This window comes from Xenopus laevis, chromosome 5L, assembly GCF_017654675.1.
Source record: "Xenopus laevis strain J_2021 chromosome 5L, Xenopus_laevis_v10.1, whole genome shotgun sequence".
NCBI lineage: Eukaryota > Metazoa > Chordata > Amphibia > Anura > Pipidae > Xenopus > Xenopus laevis.
In genome coordinates, this window is record NC_054379.1 from 106,104,818 (window position 1) to 106,119,334 (window position 14,517).

Consider the following 14,517-nt stretch of genomic DNA (forward strand, 5'->3'; position numbering starts at 1 on the left):
TTCAGATTACCCCTGAGATAGCCCTACCGTTAGTGGTATATCGGGGAAAAGATCCACTCGTTTGGCGTTGTCGCCAAACGCGCGGATCCTTTAGTGTATGGCCACCTTAAGGCTCTACCCACCACGTCACACCTTCAAGCCATTTTTCTCAAAGAATAAGCAGGTAAGACAAGAGCTGACAGACTACTTATACAAAGGATAGATTTTTTCTTTGTACATAAACAAACATATGTACTCATAGTTTGTGCAAGACTATAAAAGACAATCATTCTAATTTTGCTGCACAGTCCTAATGCAAAAACCCATAAAGACGTACAGTTACATAGTTACATTGGGTTGAAAAAAGACCAAGTCCATCAAGTTAAACCCCTCCAAATGAAAACCCAGCATCCATACAGACACCCCTCCCTACTTGCAGCACAGTTTGATTTATCAAGCCAGCATCATTTTCCAGGGGAAAGTCATTAGGACATAAAGATTTAAAGGAATAGTTCAGTGTGAAAATAAAAACCTGGTAAATAGATAGGCTGTGTAAAATAAAAAATGTTTCTAATATAGTTAGTTAGCCAAAAATGTAATATATAAAGGCTGGAGTGAACAGAAGTCTAATAAAACAGCCAGAATCCAACTTCCTGCTTTTCAGCTCTATAACTCTGAGTTAGTCAGTGACTTGAAGGGGGGCCACATGGTACATTTCTGTTCAGTGAGTTTGTAATTGATCCTCAACATTCAGCTCAGATTCAAAAGCAACAGATATGACCCATGTGGCCCCCCCTCAAGTCTCTGATTGGTTACTGCCTAGTAACCAGGGTAACCAGTCAGTGTAAACCAAAAGAGCTGAAAAGCAGGAAGTAGTGTTCTGACTGACTTGTTATACATCAAATCACTCCAGCCTTTATACATTACATTATAACTGTTAGAAACATTTTTTATTTTTTATTTTGCACAGCCTATTTACCCAGTTTTTATTTTTTACACTGAATTCCTTTAATGCATGGTCAAAAGGTAAGCCCCATATGCAATGCATACACTTAAAGGGGCAGTATACCCCTTGTTCAACACGAGTTCAATACTGAATACCATTTTTGCTTATTTGTTTAATCATGAAATATCTACAGTTTTTGTTATTTTCTTGAGCTAAACAGGGCAAACAGATAAATTGAAGTTACTCCATGTTTCATCTTTGCATGGTTGTGGAGGCCAGCCTGAAACCATCCACCTTCACCTATTTAAACTAACCACCACTGTGTGAGCGCACACAAGCAAAAGCAATTCAAATCATTGAAGATGGGGCACGGAGTGGATGCGTTTCTCTCAGTCTGCAAAAATACACAAGCAGAGAACAGCGGAGCCCATAGCCTTAATCTGCTAAAAAAAACTTTAAAGATGAACTATACTTCCCTTTTTAACATTCAATCAGTTCAATGAATAGGCCTGTGCCTAGCATTTCTTGCCTTTTATTTCAAATATAAAATTTGTTTTTTGTTACTTCTTTGCACAGGGTAAAATCTCAGTCTACCTGTTCCTATGAGATAAAATCACCAAAAAAACCCCCCAATCATCAGTCCACCAAGAAGCCTTTTCTATAAACAAATCTCTCCCTTTCCCCAGCTGCTGTCGGTTAGACTGTACAATAAAATACAGCTCATTATACAAAGGTTTTTTTTTTTTTGTTATCATATCACTCGTTGGTAGATAGAGACCATACTGTCATTTTTATCATTCATTTGCCCTGTTTAAGAACTCAATTAAAACAATAGGCAAGACATACGTAGAGGTCAACCCCCTTTTTTTGTGGGTAGTGTGGTGAAATCTGAATATGCAAATTAGTTTAGTCAAATCTTTTGTGGAAGATTAGGCATTCAACAAAAATTGTGGATTTCATGGATTCACTATGCAAAACAATGGTAAGAGAATGCAAAAAAGGAGTACACTATGAGCTTTTTAAAGAGAAAGTTCATCTTTAACTTGTTACCAAGCAACATTGCAACAAGTTTTGCTTTATTGTCTGGCTTCTTAGCTGCTGACATTTCCATTCTGCCTTGTTCCAAAGTCAATTTTAACATTTATCTCATTGTGAAAGGGGTTGTTCACCTTCAGAAGACTTTCAAGTTGAGCTGTTTTCAGATTGTTTTCCAGAAAAAGTTTTCCAATTAATTTCCATTTTTTACCATTTTTCCAAAATCTAAGTTTAAAATATAAAGGGGAACTCCACAAAAACATAGCTTATGCTTTTTGAAAAGTAAACATAATGTCAAGCAACTTTGCACGAATGGCCATTACGTTAAAGAATACATAATTGTCCTTTTTACCATAGTCTCACTGCTGCAGCAAGGTATTCTATTTGGTTCTGTATGTCATTATAGTCTGAGAGCACAGTCTTCACATAGGTTTGCACAGAAATAATTACTTCATACATGCGGAAAAGTCACAGTATTTTTTCGTGTGCATAGGGCACAGATTAAGGGATTTTGCTACTTTATAGCATTTTTTCTATGAAAAAAAAGAAAGGGATTTCCTCTCTACTCATACTGAACTGTTGGCTTATTATGGTAAATGTGCACAGATGACTTGGCAATGTCCCAACACTTTCCAGGATTTCTGCAAAGACTGGTTTATTCTTTCTTAAAATGAGGATGTTCTGGCCTTGTTTATTAGGCACAATGCACTCTTTTTCAGATGATGTCATTGTATGGAGGATTGCCTGAAGGAATTAGTAAAAGAACACAGAACTTTTCATGGCTATACTCCCCCTCAACAACAAATAATTCTCTGTTGGGAAGCAACTTGTGGGACACTGAAAGCAATTTTTATAAAGTTGGAATACAGTGAACAAATCTGAGGCAGAATTCCATTGTCGCAAAATTAGAAGATATATGAACATTAAAGCTATACAGCTAAAAATCCACAAAACTTTATGGGGCTGACATTAAAGGAATTGTTCAGTGTAAAAATAAAAACTGGATGAATAAACAGGCTGTGCAAAATAAAACATGCTGATAATATAGTTAGGCAAAAATGTATGCTGGAGTGACTGGATGTCTAACATAATAGCCAGGACGCTACTTCCTGCTTTGCAGCTCTCTTGGTTTCCACTGATTGGTTACCAGGCAGTAACCAATCAGTGACTTGAGGGGGGGGGCACATGGGTCATAACTGTTGCTTTTGAATCTGACCTGCAAGCTAAGGATCACTTGCAAACTCACTGAATAGTTATGTCCCATGTGACCCTCCTTAAAGTCGCTGACTAACTCAGAGTTAGAGAGCTGAAAAGCAGGAAGTTGTGTTCTGGCTATTACATTAGACATCCAATCCAATTTTTACCACAAAGTAATCAGTAATTTAGATTATATTCAATAGGTAGCTGGAATTTAACTTGAGACTGCTGAGCGAGTTTGAAGCAAGTGGGGTACTTTTTCCTTCTTATTAATTCTATTGCTATTTTGTATTACTTATCCTTCTATTCAGGCCCTCTCATTCATATTCCAGTCTCATTCAAACCAATGCATGGTTGCTAGGGTAATTTAGACCCTAGCAACCAGATTGCTAAAACTGCAAGCTAGAGAGCTGCTGAAGAAAAAGCTAAATAACTCAAATAGCACAAATAAAAAACAAACGCAGATTGCTTCGTAATATCACTCTCGACATTATAGTAAAAGTTAACTCAAAGGTGAACAACCCTCTAATCTGAAACATTGGGGTTTTCTCATTGCCATACAGGTCTGTTTTTCTCACATTTTTTTGTGCTCTGAGGGTAACCTTTGGTATGTAATTTCTTATGATTTTTTGTTGTTTTTTTATTTTGTATATGTGTGCTATGTGTGAGCTATACATAAATATTTTACAAAACGCACCAGTTAATGGTACTGCTCCAGCAGAATTTTGCATGGAAATCATTTTTTTTTAAGTTTCCCAGGTGTCCTCATTTCACATGTAGGGTTGCCACCTGGCCAGTATTTTACCGGCCTGGCCAGTAAAAATGATGGTTGATCCCAATGTTATTAATAGGGAAAAAATATATATTTATAAAGGAATGCCGGTATTTTTTTCCAGAAAAGGTGGCAACCCTAGTCACGTGACATGTGCTCTAATAAACATCAGTCACTCTTTACTGCTACATTGCATGTTGGAGTGATATCACCCCCTCTCTTCCCTCCCTAGCATACTATCAACAGAACAATGGGCAGCTAACAAATTAGCAGCTACCTGACACCTCTGCTGAAGGATACAGGATCAGGTTGGCGAGACACCGGGAAAAAAGCAGTTAGGCCCCGCTGGCGCATACCCACTGGGTACACAAAGGGACGTGGCTTCCAACCCCCCTCCTTGGTCTTCCGCACGTCTGCAAAGGAATAGAAGGTAGGCAGGGGGTGCCAGAAGGGGTCGTGGCCAGGGCAGGGGGGCTTAGGATGTTTGCATTGCTAAAACTTCTCCCCAACTCCTACTTTTTCCTGCTTGGGTGCTATTATCCTGTCAATTTTAGCAATGCTCCCACCACCTTGTGGTAAAATACAATGGAAAGGGGACACACAATAGCTGTCTCAAAGCAGTTCCATCCTGAAGTGCCGGCTCCTTAACAAAGCTCAGAATCAGGCACAATGCACTGAGATGGCTGCCTCCACAACAATAAATTTGTTGGCTCAAGAATAAAATGTTAAATGGTAGGGTGATTTGCAATAACAGTGCAATTTAGAAGTAAGAAGTAAACCATAAAAATCATGACAGAATACCTTTAAGAAGGGCTGTGAAAATGAAGAATACAAATTCATGAATAAGGAAAAGGAAAACAATACCCAATTGTTTGCATATCCCAGCAGTTGCTATTGGTTTAATTACCAGGAAGTGAAAGCTTCATCCAACCACCCAGAAAGGTTTTCTGTCAAAAGTGGCCACAGAAAGACCAGCAACAAATTTGAAGGAGCCATATGGCTCAGTTTCTGCAGAGGTCAATGGATCTTCCACAATCCTCTGTGAAACAATTCAGTAGTCAAACTGCAGTGCTAAGAATGAGCAATAAAGGTATATATGGTGCATTATTTTAGTGATATTCACACACCTTATGTGCAAGAAAAAAAGGGGTGATTTTTAGCGCATGGTATTTATACCATGTAGACACCTTAGGGATTTCCCCCTAAAACTGCCACCGTAGACACAAGAACTTGGCTGCCTATGTGGTAAGTACAGCTCTGTACTCTAGATCCTCTAGCATTTAATCAGATTTATGACATAAATGCTTTTCAAAAAATACTTTCTAAAATAGCCTGTTTAATTGTCACTTCCCACTGTAATAGTTCGTCAAATTGACATGGTTTTTTTTTTGAGGAAGATTCTTTGCATTCTGGCCCCTCATATTTAGCAGGCAAAGCAACAAAAATGTCATTTTACAATTGAAGGTGCCCAAATATCGTAAAAATATAATTGCTTAATCAGATAAAGGTAAAATTATATTGTTTCTACTTGCATATCTGACAATTCAGCAGATACCATGGGTCACAAGAAAGATCATAATTGTAACTTATATGGCCACCTTTTAGCGTTTATCTATAGCACAAGTTGGCCATAGATGCAAAGATCCGATCGTACGATACTTTCCCATCTCCCGACCCGCCACTAATCATTCAGATCAAAGTCTTACCAGTCAGATGAAATAAAGAACAGATCAGCAATGTTCTGCCCCTGACAGCAATCGTACAATATCTATGTCCAACCAAAGCTAGTGACAGTCTCCCACTGAAAATCGTACGATCGGCAATACACGCAGAGATATTATCGGCAGCCGACAGAAATTTTCTAACCTGTCCGATCGACCAAACGACCGATCTCCGCCGGACGAAAAATGTCGGGACTCTCCACACACGGTTCGAAAATCGTACGAATCCTCGATTCGTACGATCAGATCTTTGCGTCTATGGCCAGCTTTAGAGTAAACGGTGACCGTCTGTTAGATTAGATAATGAAGGATTTCTTACCCTGGAACAAGTGGTACAAACTGTGAGCTATCAAATTACGATTGCAATAACTGAAGAAACAATCTCTAACAAACAACATGCCCCTTTTTAATCTACTAAAACAGTTGCATAAGGCTTCAGATTTGGGGTTAGAATGTGGCTTTTTTATGTATTTTCACACGAGGCTGTGCTTCGCCTTTAAATAACATACAATCTGTTTTAAAGTATCTTGAAATATGGCACAGCTCATTGGTGTTCAGTTACACAACATGTTATTTTTAAACTGCTCAGTAATTTGTAGCATGTGAAAAACCAGTCTGGGTTTCACAGCCCATCCTCCCAAACAGTCTTGGTTCATATGAGATTGTTTAGGATACTCATCTATGAACAGTCTGACGGATGTCAGGAATAAGAACGAATATTTTCTGCAGAATTGTTGTTGTTATAATCATGGATAAAACAGTACCAAATCATACATGAAAGGATTCAAATGAGCCGAAAAAGCACCAGAAAAATCAACATAATATAAGTAAAAATTACAGGGATTGAGAAGTACATCTTGTATTTGCCACACAGCTGTAGATAAATGTATGTACCGAAAAAGTAAATTTCATGCTTACTCAAAAAGAAAAATAAACGGAGCAATAAATACATAGTTCCAGTCGAAACATTTACTCATACAATCCATTCTAATCGTGTTACAATGACTGCTTCTGCATTTTTATATACATTATGATTTTAAATTATGCTGTAAATCACTGACAGATTTCACCTGCTTTAATTGCAGCACACTGCTGACAGACAGCATGGATGAGCTGCTTGCAGCAGGAAAATATGTTCGGTTTTGAGAGACAAATGCAGAAGTTTGAGCCATAAACCACTTGGAAGGTCCCAACTGGCCCTTAGATTTGAACGCTTGTTCTCATGCAATCATAAACAAAACCCCATGTTAGTTTACTAATCACTCTGGGTGTTGTGCCAAAAAAACCTTGGCAATCCACTTTTGTTACAAAGAAAACCCTCTGCAGCTTTTAGGCAAACTAATGTAGGCTGCCAAGCTTTTCGTAGCACACAGGGTTTCAGGCAATCATAAATGGGCCCCTAAATGTATTCTGGGGCACCTAATTTACAGTTCATATATGTTGTGGACCCTATTTATAGGACCAGTAACATAAAAAAATGGAAAAAAAATGTGTTAGTATATATCGAAAAATAAACACCAACACAAATTAAACTTTTAAATTGCAAAGCCTTTATTAAAAAATGTCTAACTAAAACTCGACTTCCTCTCCTCTTCAGAAAAGGTGACAAGGCGACTATCCATTCTGCAGCAGTTGATTTCTCCTCCCTGGCTATCTCTCCTGGCCACCCTATGTCTGGCGTGCTCTGCTCTGCCAGCAAGAATGGGGCAGCGAAACCCCTCGCCTCTCCAGCCTGAACCCTCCTCCTGCTATAGCCTCGCAGCCCAGAAACCAGGGAAGGACCACCACATCCACACTCAGGGATTCCCCCCTAAAACTGCCACCCTAGACACAAGAACTTGGCTGCCTATGTGGTAAGTACAGCTCTGTACTCTAGATCCTCTAGCATTTAATCACATTTATGACATAAATGTTTTTCAAAAAATACTTTCTAAAATAGCCTGTTTAATTGTCACTTCCCACTGTAATAGTTCAGCTGCTGCAGAATGGATGGTCACCCTTTCTGCAGAAGAGAGGAAGTGGAGTTTCAGTAAGTTATTTTTTAATGAAGGGTTTTCAATTTAAAAGTTTAATTTGTGCCGGTGTTTATTTTTCGATGCATACTAACAAATTTTTTTAAACATTTTTTTGATGTTACTGGTCCTTTAATCTACTATCTCTACAAATTCAATCAGAACAATGCATAATCAGGCAAAGCCTTAAAGGGGTGGATCACCTCCAGGTTAACTTTTAGCATGTTATAGAACGGCAAATTCGAAGCAACTTTTCAATTGGTCTTCATTATTTTTTAATAACGTTTTTGCATTATTTGTCTTCTGCTTCTGACTCTTTCCAGCTTTCAAGCGGGGGTCACTGGCCACATCTAATAAACAAATTCTCTGTAAAGCTAAACATTTATTTCTACTTTTTATTACTCATCTTCCTATTCAGGCCCTCTCCTATTCATATTCCTATATATATTCCCATATTCCTTACTGTGCGGGTTACCATATGCACAAAACATAAGTACTTTTGCTCTGTTTTGCTGGGCTTCACTCTGTGCTGTGCCTGAAATCTGTGGTTTACTTGTGCATTCAGCAAACACCCAATGACAGTATAGAATATAAATGTAAAGAATAGTTTTCCTTTAAGTAGAGCATTTCTATTTAGAATAAGATGACATTTTGCTGGGGGTCATTGGTTGTACTGAAGTGATGCAGATGTGGCCTGTGAGAAATTAATTGAAAATCAAGGCCATTTTTACATGGGCTTTATTGCCTAGTTTTGTTGTCCATTCTTTACATTTATATTCTATACTGTCATTGGGTGTTTGCTGAATGCACAAGTAAACCACAGATTTCAGGCACAGCACAGAGTGAAGCCCAGCAAAATAGAGCAAAAGTACTTATGTTTTGTGCATATGGTAACCCGCACAGTAGGTATGTTTGTCCCACAATGTGCGGTATCCGTATATATATTCTTCTGCAATGTTTATCCCACTGGTCATTTACTTCTTGTGTATGTTTTTCCAAAGTTATGACAAGTCTTTCCTAGTGTTAGTGGATATGTTCTTAAAGAGTTTGTACACTTTTGAATACATTTTTGCACTGATTTGAATAAGAGACTGGAATATGAATAGGAGAGGGCCTGAATAGGAAGATGAGTAATAAAAAGTAGAAATAAATGTTTAGCTTTACAGAGTATTTGTTTATTAGATGTGGCCAGTGACCCCCGCTTGAAAGCTGGAAAGAGTCAGAAGCAGAAGACAAATAATGCAAAAACGTTATTAAAAAATAATGAAGACCAATTGAAAAGTTTCGAATTTGCCGTTCTATAACATGCTAAAAGTTAACCTGGAGGTGATCCACCCCTTTAAGGCTTTGCCTGATTATGCATTGGCTTTGCCTGATTATGCATTGTTCTGATTGAATTTGTAGAGATAGTAGATTAAAGGACCAGTAACATCAAAAAAATGTTTAAAAAAATTTGTTAGTATGCATCGAAAAATAAACACCGGCACAAATTAAACTTTTAAATTGAAAACCCTTTATTAAAAAATAACTTACTGAAACTCCACTCCCTCTCTTCTGCAGAAAGGGTGACCATCCATTCTGCAGCAGCTGAACTATTACAGTGGGAAGTGACAATTAAACAGGCTATTTTAGAAAGTATTTTTTGAAAAACATTTATGTCATAAATGCGATTAAATGCTAGAGGATCTAGAGTACAGAGCTGTACTTACCACATAGGCAGCCAAGTTCTTGTGTCTAGGGTGGCAGTTTTAGGGGGAATCCCTGAGTGTGGATGTGGTGGTCCTTCCCTGGTCGCTGGGCTGCGAGGCTATAGCAGGAGGAGGGTTCAGGCCATGGGCGTCCACAGAGGGGGCAATAGGGGGCAGTGCCCCCCCCTGGAACTGTGCGTGGTTTTTCCAAGTCCAAACCCGCCAATGGCTAGTTTTGAAAAAAAAAATGAGAAGTCCCGTGGGTAACTTCAGCTAATGAAAAATCAACACATTGACTGCATTTTTGTGGGGTAAAAACACAGAAATATATATTTACCCCCCAAAACCCATATATTTTTGGAAAGTACACATTCTCCCGAATCTAAAATGGGTACCCATGCCTTTCTGGTCCAAACTACTGAGTGGCAAGGCTTTCCCACAATTGTCGGTTTTGGTGAAATATCTGAAAATTGCCTCAAAGCTTCAATTTCTCAGCACCATATCACCCATGTATCGTTACACACCAAGAAAAAACACCCTAAATATGATTGCCAGGGTTCCTCCAAACAGTTTGGTGGCCATTGTTCATAGTTTTACCAAAGTATCTGGCAGTTAGAAGCCTCAAAATGAAGTTAGCGCATACAAATAGTCCTGTGGGTAACTTCATCTAATGAGAAATCAACACATTGACTGCATTTTTGTGGGGTAAAAACACAGAAATATATGTTTACCCCCCAAAACCCATATATATTTTTGGAAAGTACACATTCTCCCGAATCTAAAATGGGTACCCATGCCTTTCTGGTCCAAACTACTGAGTGGCAAGGCTTTCCCACAATTGTCGGTTTTGGTGAAATATCTGAAAATTGCCTCAAAGCTTCAACTTCTCAGCACCATATCACCCATGTATCGTTACACACCTCCAAACAGTTTGGTGGCCATTGTTCATAGTTTTACCAAAGTATCTGGCAGTTAGAAGCCTCAAAATGAAGTTAGCGCATACAAATAGTCCTGTGGGTAACTTCATCTAATGAGAAATCAACACATTGACTGCATTTTTGTGGGGTAAAAACACAGAAATATATGTTTACCCCCAAACCCATACATTTTTGGAAAGTACACATTCTACTGAATCTAAAATGGGTACCCATACCGTTCTGCTCCAAACTACTGAGTCGCAAGGCTTTCCCAAAATTGTCGGTTTTGGTGAAATATCTGAAAATTGCCTCAAACCTTCAACTTCCCAGCACCATATCACCCATGTATCATTATGTATCACAAAAAAAACACCCAAATTGTGATTGCCAGGGGTCCTCCAAACAGTTTGGTGCCCACTGTGCATAGGTTTACCAAAGTATCTGGCATTTAGAGGCCCCAAAATGAAGTTAGCGCATACAAATAGTCCTGTGGGTAACTTCAGCTAATGAAAGATCAACACATTGACTGCATTTTTGTGGGGTAAAAACACAAAAATATATGTTTACCCCCCAAACCCATACATTTTTGGAAAGTACACATTCTACAGAATCTAAAATAGGTACCCATGCCTTATTGCTCCAAACTACTGAGTCGCAAGGCTTTCCCAAAATTGATGGTTTTTGTGAAATATCTGAAAATTGCCTCAATGCTTCAACTTTACAGCATCATATCGCCCATGTATCATTACGTATCACAAAAAAGCACCCAAATTGTGATTGCCAGGGGTCCTCCAAACAGTTTGGTGGCCATTGTTCATAGGTTTACCAAAGTATATGGCATTTAGAGGCCCCAAAATGAAGTTAGCGCATACAAATTGTCCTGTGGGTAACTTCAGCTAATGAAAAATCAACACATTGACTGCATTTTTGTGGGGTAAAAACACAGAAATATATGTTTACCCCCCAAACCCATATATTTTTGGAAAGTACACATTATACAGAATCTAAAATGGGTACGCATTCCTTTCTGCCCCAAACTACTGAGTCGCAAGGCTTTGCCAAATTTGGCGGTTTTGGTAAAATATTCTGAAAATTGCCTCAAAGCTTCAACTTTCCAGCATCGTATTGTCCATGTATCATTACCAGCATAAAGCATCCTAAATATAAACATAGGGGTCTACTAAACAGTTTGATGCCCAATGTGCATAGATATACCAAACTATGTGGGGCACAGAGACCCCCAAATGACAATATGTATAGACATTTTCACGGCTGACGCGCTGGCTGCAGCAATATAACCACCCAGTGTGTGTATTATGCGACATTAGACCACCTAACAGTACAGAGACCCCAGAAAACCATATATTTTCAGAAAGTACACATTCTGACGAATCCAATATGGGTAAATATGTGTTCCTTCTGCAAACTGTCAAACTGCAAAGCAATGCTGAACGTAACGGTTTTTATCAAATTTCTGAAAATCGTCACAAAGCTTGAATTTTACCCCATTATATGCCCCGCATTTCGTAACTTATCAGCATAAAACATCCTAAATATGAGCGCCAGGGGTCTACTGAACACTTTGATGCCCAATGTGCATAGATATACCAAACTATGTGGCGTACAGAGACCCCCAAATGACAATAGTGTATATACATTTTCACGGCTGACGCGCTGGCTGCAGCAATATAACCACCCGGTGTGTGTATTATGCGACATTAGACCACCTAACAGTACAGAGACCCCAGAAAACCATATATTTTCAGAAAGTACACATTCTGACAAATCCAATATGGGTAAATAAGTGTTTCTACTGCAAACTGCCAAACTGCAAAGCAATGCTGAACATAACGGTTTTTATCAAATTTCTGAAAATCGTCACAAAGCTTGAATTTTACCCCATTATATGCCACACATTTCGTAACTTATCAGCATAAAACATCCTGAATATGAACGCCAGGGGTCTACTGAACACGTTGATGCCCAATATGCATAGATATACCAAACTATGTGGCGCACAGAGACCCCCAAATGACAATAGTGTATATACATTTTCACGGCTGACGCGCGCTGGCTGCTGCAATATAAGCATCCGGTGTGTGTAATATGCAACATTAGACCACCTAACAGTACAGAGACCCCAGAAAACCATATATTTTCAGAAAGTACACATTTTGACGAATCCAATATGGGTAAATAAGTGTTTCTACTGCAAACTGCCAAACTGCAAAGCAATGCTGAACATAACGGTTTTTATCAAATTTCTGAAAATTGTCACAAAGCTTGAATTTTACCCCATTATATGCCCCACATTTCGTAGCTTATCAGCATAAAACATCCTAAATATGAGCGCCAGGGGTCTATTGAACACTTTGATGCCCAATATGCATAGATATACCAAAGTATGTGGCGCACAGAGACCCCCAAATGACAATATGTATAGACATTTTCACAGCTGACGCGCTGGCTGCTGCAATATAAGCACCTGGTGTGTGTATTATGCGACATTAGACCCCCCCTAACAGTACAGAGACCCCAGAAAACCATATATTTTCAGAAAGTACACATTCTGACGAATCCAAAATGGGTAAATAAGTGTTTCTACTGCAAACTGCCAAACTGCAAAGCAATGCTGAACATAACAGTTTTTATCAAATTTCTGAAAATCGTCACAAAGCTTGAATTTTACCCCATTATGTGCCCCACATTTCGTAATGTATCAGCATAAAACATCCTAAATATGAACGACAGGGGTCTACTGAACACTTTGATGCCCAATATGCATAGATATACCAAACTATGTGGCGCACAGAGACCCACAAATGGATATATAGTAGATAAAATTTACATAGGCAAAACTAACACAGAACAGTGTGAAATGCAAATAAATCACCAAAAACTAATAAAACCGCACAAATCAATGCTTTTTTTTTTCACACTAGTGTAATCGGCCACCAGAATTACCGTTTGAATATTTTAGCTGGGCCAAATCGATTATACGGACAGAAACAAGTGAACAACACAAATGCAGAGCTGAAAATGCAATAAAATGGCTAAAAATTCAATAAAATGACTAAAAATGCACCAAAATACCCAAAATTGCAATATAACCACCAAAATAAAATACAAAAGCTATTGCACAGTACGGTTAGCGAATACGCTATTCGGAACGGCAATAAAACATTTTTTTTAGCCCAAAAAGAGATGATGCGATAAGAAAAAAAAAAAAAAAGCCACAAAGCCATATATGTACATATGCGTGTGCACAATGGGTAAATTGCATGTTATTTGCGCGTGTGGGCGTGTGCAAGTGTACATGGGTGCTGTGAGTGTGTGACCCCCCCAATCCCCAAAAATCTATGTGTGAGTGTGTGTAAGTGTGAATGTAAGTGTATATTACTGTAATAAGTGTGTGTTGGTGTGTTTGTGTGATTTTGTGTGTGTAAATGTTACACTTACCTGGGGTAGATGCTTCAGATCGTTGATAAAGGGTCCCACGCAGCAGATCTCCAGCTCCAACGGTCAGCAGCCATGGGGGGCGGAGCTGGGCGGAAGTGAAGTGCAGGCAGCAGCAGGACGCATAGGAAACGCTCGCAAACCCGGAAGTGCTGCAGAACGTAGAATCTACGATCTGTGCCACTTTGGTCCTTTGATCCACAGAACGTAGATTCTATGTTCTGTGGCACTTAAAGGGTTAAGCTTCTGGAATCCGTTATCATTGTGTCTATCCTAAGAAAGATGTTTTGGTCTCCAAATGTATGTATAACTTAATTTGTAAAGCGCTTTTAAGGAGCCGCAGCGCTTTATGCGACTTCTTAGTCACATAGAAACGTATGTATGATACAATGGGATATTTACTATTCATCTTGCTGCCAGATGTAGCTGTAAGTGTCTGACGGTGGGCTGAGTTTTTTTTTTTTTCTCTTTAATTATTTACCTTTATAGTCATCCAAGGGCCGCTCCCCCATAAAGCTGCTGCCGTAGGCACAGATCCTTATGTGCCAATATAAAATAAAGCCGACTGCCAGATATCAGGTAATAATTTTATTATTACAATGATGCACAGATTGCCACCTCTGCCTTTCTTGGCATGGCTGTGGTCTATGGGCACCCACAAATGCACCTGTCCTACCTTGTTTCACATTATTATGTGGAATGTGCATTGTCACCCAGAAAAGACTGCAGTGGCACAAATTTGCTACCATAATTTAGCTCATATACGGGGCTGCCATTAGAAATCGTGGGGCCCA

The 14,517-nt window shown here is 38.9% G+C and overlaps 1 pseudogene; it reads right to left on the reverse strand.

The window, feature by feature from the left end:
• Positions 1 to 14,517, reverse strand: part of LOC121393926 — a 77,090-nt pseudogene that overhangs the window by 48,554 nt on the left and 14,019 nt on the right.